This window comes from Sus scrofa, chromosome 3 (genome assembly GCF_000003025.6).
Source record: "Sus scrofa isolate TJ Tabasco breed Duroc chromosome 3, Sscrofa11.1, whole genome shotgun sequence".
In the NCBI taxonomy this organism is placed as follows: Eukaryota; Metazoa; Chordata; class Mammalia; order Artiodactyla; family Suidae; genus Sus; species Sus scrofa.
In genome coordinates, this window is record NC_010445.4 from 45,364,171 (window position 1) to 45,377,194 (window position 13,024).

Sequence of the window (13,024 nt, forward strand, 5' to 3'; positions counted from 1 at the left end):
GAGATCTCTCACTTTGTGCCAGTACAGTTTCAGGTAGGTGCTATCCACTAAAAATCAAAGAGAGGAGTTCCTGTTGTGGCTCAGCAGAAATGAATCTGACTAGCATCCAGGAGGATGTGGGTTCGATCTCTGGCCTTTCTCAGTGGGTTAACGATCCAGCATTGCCATGAGCTGTGGTGAAGTTTGCAGATGTGGCTCGGATCCCACATTGCTGTGTGGCTGTGGTGTAGTCTGGCAGCTACAGCTCTGATTTGAACCCTAGCCTGGGAACTTCCGTATGCCATGGGTGTGGCTCTAAAAAACAAAAAAATTTAAAAAATAAAAAAAAAAAAGAGAGAGGGAGAGAAATTTGTTGAGTTGTCATGAGGCACTGAATGAGTTACTCCAGGTAAAAACCTTAGGTGAGTCTCTGGTACATGATATGCAATGAATATGTGTTAGCCATTGTCTTAATTTTATCATTGCAAGTGTTGAGCAAAGACAGAATGCTTAAATCCAGTATAAAGACAGCAGCACGACGGTGTTGTGGCCCCTCCTGGCCTGGAACCCATCCTGGTCTGTAGAGCTGACCATGTGGGCTGGAATACATAACAGGAAAGGCAAGCCCCAAATACTCCTCCTGGTTGGCACATCACAAATACTGATCTTTTCAAAAAGCTGTTGGTCACTTTCTATGTTAAGAAGTTCATTTTTGTAGCAAATCCCACGAGATGATTCCAAGGGGGGATGTCAGTGACCAAGGCCCTGTGCAGCCAGTGCTCAACTCCACTTTTACAAGGCATAATTTCTGCTTCAGTGACCATCAGAATGCTTAAATGCCAAGCTGCAAACAACCTCATGGCAAAGAGTGATGTAGTCACACAAAGTAAGTTCATTCAGTTTAGTTGAAGCACCCCATGCAGGTGCTCTTAGCTATGGAGATGCCAAATTAAGTTTCCATAATTCCTATGCTCAAAGGATTCATAACCACAAACCAAGAGTCACGGTGCCATGATAAGAGGGGCCCAGGTTCCTGCTTCAAGAAGCTTATAAATGGCTCTGTGTTCCAAGAGGGGCCCAGAGAAGAAGGTGGCTTGGAGGAGGTGACAACCTCAACTGTGTCTCCAAGGATGAGTGTTACCTATCAGGTGACAGGAGGCAAGGATGTGAGGAGTAAGTGGCGGGGTTGGGTGGGAGGCTGCCTGTAAGAAAGGCTGAAGCAGGGAAGAGGCTGAGCCCAGGGTGGAGGACAGAAGAGATGACAGGTTAGGGATAGGGAGGCAGGGTCAGGTGCCCCAAGGCTTGAGTTGAATCCAACACAGGAGGCACAAGGAGGCTGCAGGAGGGTCCCAGCAGGCAGGGGGGAACTCAGATTCCATCTCAGGTCTGGTTGCCTATAGAGGGCAGATTGGACAAGGGCCAGGCGGACATGGGAGGCAGGGAGGTGAGAGAGGGAGCTGGGGAGGGTTTAAGTGGGATGCTGGGGAGGGAGGGAGGGCTTTGATGACTTCTTTGTAGGAAGAAAACTCTGCAGAATGTGGTCACTGGCAGGATGGGGGTAGAAAGTTGGAGGCATCTTGGGGCAATGGCCACAGGAACAGCTGGCTGTTATGGAACATTTATTCATACCACAGTCACTAATTACTGTCACAGTTGGTGAGTGACAACATAGAGGGCATCAGCCCGAATGTCCAGTAAGACCTGAATGCCAGGACCCACAGGCGGGGTACTGAGCCAGGATGCACGCAGGACACCAGAGCCTCCACAGTGGGAAGTGGGCCTCGGATGCCCTGGGGCCAATGGGAAGTTAATAACTGTTCCAAGGATGGGTACCCACAGCCAAACAGAAGACAGGAATCCTCCCTGGCCACTCAGCCACCCAGGCATGGCTGTGATCACTCTCTTGGCTGCCAAGTGCTCAGGGCCCAGAAAGGTGTCTGACACATAGGCGGTATGATGTGGGGAGGAGAGGCGGCCCTGCAGCTCTGAAGAGAGTGAGCCGGGAGGAGAGCCGGGCCCCATCCTCCTGGAGCTGGCTCTGCTCAGCAGCTAAGCAGCCAGTGGGGAGATGGGTCTTATCTCTTCTAGAGCAAACAGGTGCCAAAGGACATCTGGTTCTACCCCCTCCTGGTCAAGGCCAAGAGAAAGGTGTGGGGTGGGGTGGGGATGGGGGACTCACTCAGGGCCAGGCAGCTCCCCACCTGCCACCGTCTCCAGGCTTGCAGAGGCAATGGGAAAGGAAAAGGATCGGGAACTGGGTCGGCTTGCCAAGCTGCTCTCATCACACCCCAGATAAGGCCAGATAAGGCATCACCAGGTCCATGTGGCAGGGACCACTTCTGACTCCAGCAGCACTGCCAGATTCAACAAACGGAAACAGAGCACGCCCAGGAAAATTTGAATTTCAGATAAACACATAATTTTTATTGAAGTGCTATCTGAAGTTCAGAGTTAACTGGGAGACAGTGTTTTACCTGGCAGCCCTACTAGCAAGGTGCCGTGTGGTTGCTGAAGATCTAAACATGCATGATGTGCCCTGGAAGAAGCCTGCCCACCCACCCCCCGCCCCACTTCTGTGACCTTCTTTTACCTGTGACGTAAAGATGGGAGGATAGGCAAGGTTGATGACACAGGTGATGGCCTCTTTTTCCTGCCCACTTAATTCCGGACACATACACTTGAAGGTTTGGATTCTTATGAGTGTTTCCCAGCACTTGAGTGGGACCCAGTGCATTGAAAAAACATCTAACCTGTCAAACTTCAAGTTACTCAGATCCTGACGCTGAAGCCACTTCATTGGCAGAATTACATCCATAGGAACCGGGAGGTGGGACCTAGAACCAAAGTTTGATAACTTCGGTTTTTAAAAAGTGGGGTATTGGGAGCTCCCGTCGTGGTACAGTGGAAAAGAATCCGACTAAGAACCATGAGGTTGTGGGTTCGATCCCTGGCCTCGCTCAGTGGGTTAAGGATCTGGTTTGCTGTGAGCTGTGGTATAGGTTGCAGACATGGCTTGGATCCTGCATTGCTCTGGCTGTGGCATAGGCCAGCAGCTGTAGCTCTGATTAGATCCCTAGCCTGGGAACCTCCATGTGCTGAGAGTGCGGCCCTCAAGAGCAAAAAAAAAAAAAAAAAAAAAAAAAGTGGGGCATTGGGTGGGAGAGGTACTTAGCATTAAATTGTGTCATGTAACAATCAGTTTCAGAGTTCTGGCTGTGACACAGAGGGTTAAGGATTCAGCATTGCCACAGCTGTGGCATGGGTCAGCAACAGTGGCTCGGATTCAATTCTGGCCTGGAAACTTCCATATGCTGCACATGACCAAAAAAAAAAAAAAAAATTCATTAAACTCTTCACTGTTTGGAGAAGAGACAACAGAGGTGGTAAATGAGAGAGAAACAGGAAAGCCAGGCTATGTCACAGAAACACCGCCTTCCCCCCCAACACAGACAACCTCATCCTGCATTTGAGGCAGTTCATCCTGGAGATTCCTATAACCAGATTTTCAGTGGATCAACCCCCTGCTGCAATGCAGGGACAGCAGGAAAGAAAATAAGGAGAGAGGGAGTGCCCATTGTGGCTCAGCAGTAATAAATCTGACTATCCATGAGGACGTGGGTTCAACCCCTCGTGGGTTGAGGATCCGGCATTGCCAAGAGCTGTGGTGTAGGCCCCAGATGTGGCTCGGATCTGGCATTGCTGTGGCTGTGGTGTAGGCTGGCAGCTACAGCTCTGATTAGACCCCTAGCCTGGGAACCTCCATATGCTGTAGATATGGCCCTAAAAAGACAAAGAAAGAAAGAGAGAGAAAGAGAGAAAGAAGGAAGGCAGGAAGGAAGGAAGGAAGGAAGGAAGGAAGGAAGGAAGGAAGGAAGGAAAGAAGGAAGGAAGGAAGGAGAGAGAGAGGGAGAGAGAAAGAAAGAAAGAAAGAAAGAAAGAAAGAAAGAAAGAAAGAAAGAAAGAAAGAAAGAAAGAAAGAAAGAAAGAAAGAAAGAAGGAAGGAAGGAAGGAAGGAAGGAAGGAAGGAAGGAAGGAAAGAAAGAAAGAAAGAAAGAAAAGAAAAAGAGAAAATAAGTAGAGGACAACAGAGCCATGATGGGGACACTGTTCCAGGCCAGAGACCACAGAAGGTCAAGAAAATCAGGAGAGGCCTGGGGCCAGCTTGGTGAGGGCGTGTGTCCCTGTTCTACACCGTCTCACCTACACATGGCACAAGGTAAGGGTGCCATGATTTTTTTTTTTTTTTACTAGTTAATTTCCATTTATTACCATTCCTTTCTCTCTTGAAACCTAAAACTGGAACTGTGATCTCTTTTTCTCTGATGTTGGCCTTTGAGGAGTGCCTCTCTAAAATCAAGAGAAACTTTCATATTAATTAAGAGTGCCAAAACAGTTCTTACAAAATCAACTATGTGAAGCTTAAATCAATCTAAAAAATAAAAATGCAGCTGAAGAAAATGGAAACATGCAGATACATATAATGCTCTTGTTACATATAAAAATAGGTGTGTATATACGTATATATAAATTTATATATACATACGTACAAACACGTATTGTTAAATATATGAACTTATACATGTGGAATAGTGCCTTTTGGTTCTACGGTCTGGTAAATTCTTGTGTCGTGGATGTGTAAAAGGCAGTTTAAGAAGTGAATGTACAGATAGCCTTGCCTCTTCAGAATAGTTACAAGTTCTACAGGGCAAAAAATTCAAACAAAAATTTTGTTTGCCTTTGGCATGCATGCAAAATATTTGTAGGTTTCACTGTCAAGTTATTTTGATCCAATATAAATTTTCATGATACTTTAATACTGCTGTTTCCTAACTGTTAATGAAATTTATTTCCAGGTCACCCTAGGAAACTCCCTAAAAAGTTACTGTGGTTCTCAACCCTGGCTGTTCATAAGAATCTCCAAGGAGCTTAAGTATACACACTCTGGATTCCTTGGGATGCTCCCTAGATCAGGTGAATTCGCATTATGGGAGGGGGTGCAGAGAGTCTGTAGTTTTTTAAAAGCACATTAGAGAACCACTGAAGACCAAACTATGTGTCAAGAACTATCTGGCTTAACTGAAGTAGGGCTGGAGGGGTGAAACCAAAATGCATATATGGGGTGAGGAACGCTTTGCAGAGAGTTAGCAGCAACTTCAGATAGAGTCAATAAGGTTAAAGGAAATGTCACAGGGCTAAGATATAAAAGGACACCAGAGACTTCTGCTCCATTAATAATAGCAAGGAAAAATGGATGAAATGAAAATCACATTTTCTCAAAGAGCTGTCAAAGAACAAAGGCTAGAGGAAGCCTTGATGAACGGAATTCTGGGGAGGGGCCAGCACTTTTTAGTTGATTGGATGTTGTGAGAAAGGACCAGAGAACTTGAAGACAGATCCATGGACATTATCCAAATTGAAGTATAGAGAACAAAAGAACATAACCTCAGTGACATGCAGGACAATATGAAGCAGGTTAACCTCTGTGTAGGAAGGAAAAAAAATAATGGGGCAGTACAAACACTTGGAGGAATAATAGCCAAAATATTTCCAAATTTGATGAAAAACTTTAACCCACAGATCCCAGAGGCTCAACAAACAGCACAAACACACAAAACCACAAAACCACACCTAGGCCAACATAATCAAACTCTGAAAATCAAAGAAAAAGAAAAAATCTTAAAAGCAGTTAAAGTGGAAGTTGGACAGCTGCATGTAAAATCAATGAAGTTAGAACACACCCTCACATCATGCACAAAAATAAACTCAGAATGGCTTAAAAACGTAAACATAAGATGTAACCTCCTAGAAGAGAACATAGGCAAAACATTCTCTGACATAAATTGTACAAAAGTTTTCTTAGGTCAGTCTCTCAAGTCAATAGAAAGAAAAACAAAAATAAACAAGTGGGACCTAGTCAAACTTACAAGCTTTTGCACAGCAAAGGAAACTATTAAAAAATGAAAAGATAACCTGTGGGATGGGAGAAAATATTTGCAAATGATGCAACTGACAGGGGATTAATTTCCAAAATACACAAACAACTAATACAACTCAACAACAAAAAAACAAACAACCCTATCAAAAAATGGGCAGAAGATCTAAATACATATTTTTCCAAAGAAGACGTACAAATGGCCGAGAGGCACATGAAAAGATGCTCAACATTGTGAAATACTAGAGAAGCACAAATCAAAACTACAATGAGATACCGCCTCACACCAGTCAGAATGGCCATCATTAATAAGTCTACAAATAACAAATCCTGGAGAGGATGTGGAGAAAAGGGAACCCTCCTACACTGCTGGTGGGAATGTAAATTAGTGCAGACACTATGGAAAACAGTATGGAGGTTCCTCAAAAAACTAAACATAGAGTTGCACATGTGATCCAGCAATCCCACTCCTGGGTATATACCCTAAATAAAATTATAACTCAAAAAGATACATGCACCCCTACATTCATAGCAGCACTATTTACAATAGCCAAGACATGGAAACAACCTAAATGTCCATCAACAGAGGAATGGATAAAGAAAATATGGTACATATGTACAATGGAATATACCCAGCCATCAAAAAGAATGAAATCATGTCATTTGTAACTACACAGATGGACCTAGAGGTTACCATACTAAGCAAAGTAAGTCAGAAAGAGAAAGACAAGTACTAAAGATATTGCCTATATGTGGAATCTAAAATATGAAACAAATCTACATATCTATGAAACAAAAACAAACTCACTGATATAGAGAACAGATTTATGGTTGCCAAGGAGGAGGGAGATGGGGAGGAAAGGAGTGAGAGTTGGAATTAGCAGATGCAAACTAGTATATATGTGATGGTTAAAGAACAAGGCCCCACTGTATAGCACAGGGAACTATATTCAATATCCTTTGACAGACCAAAATGGAAAAGAATATAAGAATATATATGTATAACTGAATCACTTTGCTATACAGAAGAAATTAACACATTCTTGTAAATCAACTATACCTCAAAAAATTTTCAAGTAGTTAAAGTGGGACTATATAAGAACTATAGAGAAATATCCAGAAAATTGATGGCTGTTTTCTTACGAGAATCAAGGAATCAAGAATCCTATAGAGCAACATCATTTAGGTACTCAAAGAAACATAAACTATCAGCCTAGAATTCTGATATATTGGTAATGTATTTTGAAAAAATAGAAATAAAGGCTATCTCAAAAAACAAAGATGGGGAGAATTCATCACTAGCAAAACAATTCTACAAGAAATGTTAGAAGTTCTCCAGGCAGAACAAATATGGTATCAATTAGAAATCTGGACCTATACAAGTAAATTTGAAATGATGGAAATTCAGTAAGTAAAGGCAAAATAAAATTAAATATGACTTATTTTTAATTGCTCTAAAATGTAACTTTATACAAAAAATAGGGGCAATGTATTGAATGTTTGCAGCATATTTAAAAGTAAATTATGCAACAACAATAGCAGAGAAAAGAATGGGAGAAAGGAGTTGGGAATACACTGTTTAAGGTCCTTACCCTACAGGGTAAGCTGTGTAATAGATCAACATAGTCTCTAATTCACTAAAGATGTACACTGTAAATCCTGGGTCAACAATTGAAGCATTTTCCAAAAAAATATAAATAATGTCAATAAAAGAGATAAAATGGAATGATAAACAGTATTTAATTAATCCAAGAGCAGGCAGGGGAAAAAGGAGAAGGGAACAAAAAACAGATGGAGAAAATAAAAATCAGCCATCAATATGTATTTTAATCCAAACATATTCACTTAACATGCAACTGGTTTAAACACACCAGGTAAAAGTCAGATTTTCAAACTGGATTTAAAAATCAAGACCCAACCCTACTCTGTTTTACAATGAAACCCACTTAAAAAAATATAGCCAGATTAAACATAAGTATAAGAAGCAATATGTGCCATGAAAACACTAAACAAAGGAAACCCGGAAGAGTCAGCTTAATATGCAAAAATAGACTTCAGGAAAAGAAATGCTTTGGGGGTTAAGAGAAAAATTACGTAATGATAAAGGGGTCCATTCTCCAAGAAAATATAATAATCCATGTATGTACATGCCTCTAAAAAAGTCAAAATACTTGAGACGAAAACTACTAAAACTGAAAGGAGAAACAGACAATTTTATAATTGTAGTTGGAAGTGCCAGCCCCTTTCTCTCAACCTTTGATAGACAAGTAGGCAGAAAATCAATAAAGATGTGTGTGGTCTGCAGAGCACAACTTAACCTAATTGACATTTATAGAACTACCATCCCAACTATGACAACATACATATTCTTCTCAATGTGGAATGTGTTAAGTGTGTGTGTGTGTGTGTGTGTGTGTGTGTGTGTGTGTGTGTGTGTGTTCTGGGCCTTAAGTTTGAAAGAACAAATCCTTCATGTGAAAGTATTCTTGGACCACGACAGCATTTCTAAATAATCAAAGCAGTCAAAGCAGAAGTCTCAAGGAAGATTGTCAACTATTTTGAATTGAATGAAGTGAAAATGAAAATACAACTTATCAAAAGCAGGGGAGGGGGCGTTTCCTGTCATGGGTCAGCAGTAACAAACCCAACTAGTATCCATGAGGATGCAGGTTCGATCCTTGGTATCGCATGGTGGGTTAAGGGTTGGTGCTGCTACCAGCTGCAGTGTAGGTTGCAGACGTAGCTCAGATCCCCAGTTGCTGTGGCTGTGGCATAGGCCAGCAGCTGCAGCTTCAATTTGACCCCTAGCCTGGGAACTTCCATATGCCACAGGTACAGCCCTTAAAGAAAGAAAGAAAAAATAAAGGTAGAGGAATGCCACTAAAGCAATACTTAGAGAGAAATTTTAGTACTAAATGGTTAGACAAAAAGAAAGGTCTCAAAGCAGTAACTTAACCTCTCACCTTAAGACAGAGAGAGCAGGAGAGAGAGGGAGGGGGGAGAGAGAGAAGAAAGAGAGAACAAATTAAAGTCAAGCAAGTAGAAGAAAGAAATACTAAACATTTCTTTTAATTGTTTCAAAGAGCAGATATTTTAAAATTGAAAGCAGAAAACATTAGAGAAAATCAATCACATCAAATATGGTTTTTTTGGAAAAGGAGTGCAATTGATAAACCCATGCAAACTGATGAGGGGAAGGAAGACACAGAGAGAACAGAAGATCAGGAATGAAAGAGGGAAAATAACTACTGATTCCACAGCCATTAAAAGGATGATAAGGGAATGCCACAACCAACACTAACTGCCATAAGTTTGACAAATTAGATGAAATACACAAAAAGCCATTTGAGAAGAAATAGATAATTCTGAAGACTCCTATATGCATTAAAATCTACAAGATTGTAGATCAAAACACTAAAGTAAAGAGTATTCCTATATACTAGAAATAAACAACTCTAACCACAAAAAGGTAAAATGCTTAGGTATAAATAGAACAAAATATATGCAGAATCTGCATGCTGAAAACTGCAAAACACTGAAGCTAGAAATCTAAGACCTTTAATAAATGGAGATATACAATGTCCATGAATTGCAAGTCTCTGACATTAAGAAGTCAGGTCAGCACAATTTGTCTTTTTTTTTTTTTTTGTCTTTTTTGTCTTTTTTTGTTGTTGCTATTAGGTCAGCACAATTTGATCTATAAATTCCACAAAATCCCAAGCAAAAGACCAGCCATCTTTCTTGCAGATATTTACAAGCTGATTCTAACATGAGTACATAAAGGGAAAAAGGAGTGAGAAGACCCAAAACAATTATGAAAAAAGAACTCACATTATCCAATTTCAAAACAAGTCAAAACTTAAAGCTATCAAATCTAAATTAAAAACAGTTGCTCTGCTTAAGACACTTTTAGGAGAATAAAAGGAACAGTGACAGACAGAGAAAATATTTGCAAATCACATCTGTGACACCAGAGAAGCTATCCTGAATATATAAAGTACTCTGATACTCAACAGTAAGGAAACAAACACCCCAACTGAAAAATGGGTGAAAGATCTGAACAGATGCTCCACCAAAGAAAACACACAGATGACAAATAAGCACATGGAAAGATACTCAATATCATTAGTTATTAGGGTAATAAAATTACAACCATTAGAAAGACCAAAAAAATTAAAACAGAAAACAAGACAAAATCTGACAATAACACCATCTGGCAATGACACAGAGCAACTGGAATGCTGGTACATTGCCTAGAGAGTATAAGATGACACTACCTCTATGAAAAACTGGTAATTTCTCATAAAATTGGATGTACATGTACCCAGCAAGTCCTTTGTAGGCATTTACCCTAAGAAAAATGAAAGACCTGTGGTAGGCTATTCATTGTAGCTTCTTCATAGTACCTAAAAGCCCCAAAACAACCAGAATGTTCATCAGTGAGAGAAATGGATTTAAAAAAATTGGGTTTACATGACATTTTTCACAGAACTAGAACAAACAATCCAAACATTTATATGGAACCACAAAAGAGCCAGAATCGCCAAAGCAATCCTGAGAAACAAAAACCAAGCAGGAGGCATCACTCTCCCAGACTTCAAGAAATACTACAAAGCCACAGTCATCAAAACAGTGTGGTACTGGTATCAAAACAGACAGACAGACCAATGGAACAGAATAGAGAACCTGGAAATAAACCCTGACACCTATGGTCAATTAAGCTTTGACAAGGGAGGCAAGAACATAAAATGGGAAAAAGAACATCTCTTCAGCAAGCATTGCTGGGAAACCTGGACAGCTGCATGCAAAGCAATGAAACTAGAACACACCCTCACACCATGCACAAAAAGAAACTCCAAATGGCTGAAAGACTTAAATATATGACAGGACACCATCAAACTCCTAGAAGAGAACATAGGCAAAACACTCTCTGACATCAACATCATGAATATTTTCTCAGGTCAGTCTCCCAAAGCAATAGAAATTAGAGCAAAAATAAACCCATGGGACCTCATCAAACTGAAAAGCTTTTGCACAGCAAAGGAAACCCAAAAGAAAACAAAAAGACAACTTTCAGAATGGGAGAAAATAGTTTCAAATGATGCAACTGACAAGGGCTTAATCTCTAGAATATATAAGCAACTTATACAACCCAACAGCAAAAAAGCCAATCAATCAATGGAAAAATGGGCAAAAGACCTGAATAGACTGTTCTCCAAGGAAGATATACAGATGGCCAACAAACACATGAGAAAATGCTCAACATCGCTGATTATAAGAGAAATGCAAATCAAAACTACCATGAGATACCACCTCACACCAGTCAGAATGGCCATCATTAATAAGTCCACAAATAACAAGTGTTAGCAGGGGTGTGGAGAATGTCAACTGGTACAGCCACTATGGAAAACAGTTTGGAGATACCTTAGAAATCTATATATAGAACTTCCACATGACCCAGCAATCCCACTCTTGGGCATATATCCGGACAAAACTCTACTTAAAAGAGATACATGCACCCGCATGTTCATTGCAGCACTATTCACAATAGCCAGGACATGGAAACAACCCAAATGTCCATCAACAGATGATTGGATTCGGAAGAGGTGGTATATATACACAATGGAATACTACTCAGCCATAAAAAAGAATGACATAATGCCATTTGCAGCAACATGGATTGAACTAGAGACTCTCATACTGAGTGAAATGAGCCAGAAAGACAAAGACAAATACCATATGATATCACTTATAATTGGAATCTAATATCCAGCACAAATGAACATCTCCACAGAAAAGAAGATCATGGACTTGGAGAATAGACTTGCGGCTGCCTGATGGGAGAGGGAGGGGGTGGGAGAAATCGGGAGCTTGGGCTTATCAGACACAACTTAGGATAGATTTACAAGGAGATCCTGCTGAGTAGCATTGAGAACTATGTCTAGATACTCATGTTGCAACAGAACAAAGGGTGGGGGAAAAAATGTATACATGTAAGGACAACTTGATCCCCATGCTGTATAGGGGGAAAAAATTAAAAAAATAAAATAAAATTCAAAGACTAGATACTATTCTCCTTAATTTCCTCCACACCTGTCAAAATCCCTGGCACAGATCAGATGCTTAATCTATTTTTTTGAAAAAATTAAAATGTCGGGTTAATTAATTATGTAGCATCACATAGCTGAGTAGGTAGTAAATGAAAATTAACACAGATATTTTGCGGTAAATTTTTGCCTCCTGATGACCCATAGCGATTTCACTGAGTAAAACATAAGAGTTATTATAGATATTTGTTTTCTTTAGTTTTTGAAAATAAATTACAACTGTGCTAAGTTTACATGTAGCTTTATTTTTCCTTGTTGTTAATTTGTTTAATCAATAAAATCAACAGTCAAAATTAAAAAAAAATAAAAGAATTAAATATGGGGTTTATTCATTTAATGCTACTACTCAGCAGTAAAAATTAAACCCTCAACAACATTGAAGAACACCAAGACATTACACTGAATGAAATAAAATGGACACACACAAAGACAGACTGTATGATTCCATTTATAAGAAGGTCAAGAAAAGGCAAAAAGAAGCTAATTGGATAGAAATCAGAAAGGTGGTTATCTCTGCTGTGGTGGTGAGGTGGGGCTACCACCCTGTTCATTACACAAGCGTCCGTGCTTGTCAAAACTCATCGAACACTAAAATCTGTGTTCAACGTGAATTAAAAGACATTCAAAAACATTATTGTTTATTTTTTGCTTTTTAGGGCTGCACCTGCGGCATACGGAGGTTCCCAGGCTAAGGGTTGAGTCAGAGCTGCAGCTGCCAGCCTATACCACAGCCACAGCCACAGCCACAGCAACACAGGATCCGAGCTGTGGCTGCAACCTACACCACAGCTCACCACAATGGCCGGATCCTTAACCCACTGAGTGAGGCCAGGGATCGAACTTGCACCCTCATGGATGCTAGTCAGATTCGTTAACCATTGAGGCATGACGAGAACACCTCAAAAACATTTTAAGCAAGATGTTAGAGGTAAATGATTTACAGTTTCTCCCAGGGGACTTGGATCAATTGTAGTGTTGATTCCCAAACCCATTCTGCGGGATTCAC

The 13,024-nt window shown here is 40.5% G+C and overlaps 1 protein-coding gene across 4 annotated transcripts in view; it reads right to left on the minus strand.

The window, feature by feature from the left end:
* ACOXL (acyl-CoA oxidase like) overlaps positions 1 to 13,024 on the minus strand; it is a 360,188-nt gene that overhangs the window by 161,296 nt on the left and 185,868 nt on the right. The gene's annotated exons all lie outside the window — the stretch shown is intronic.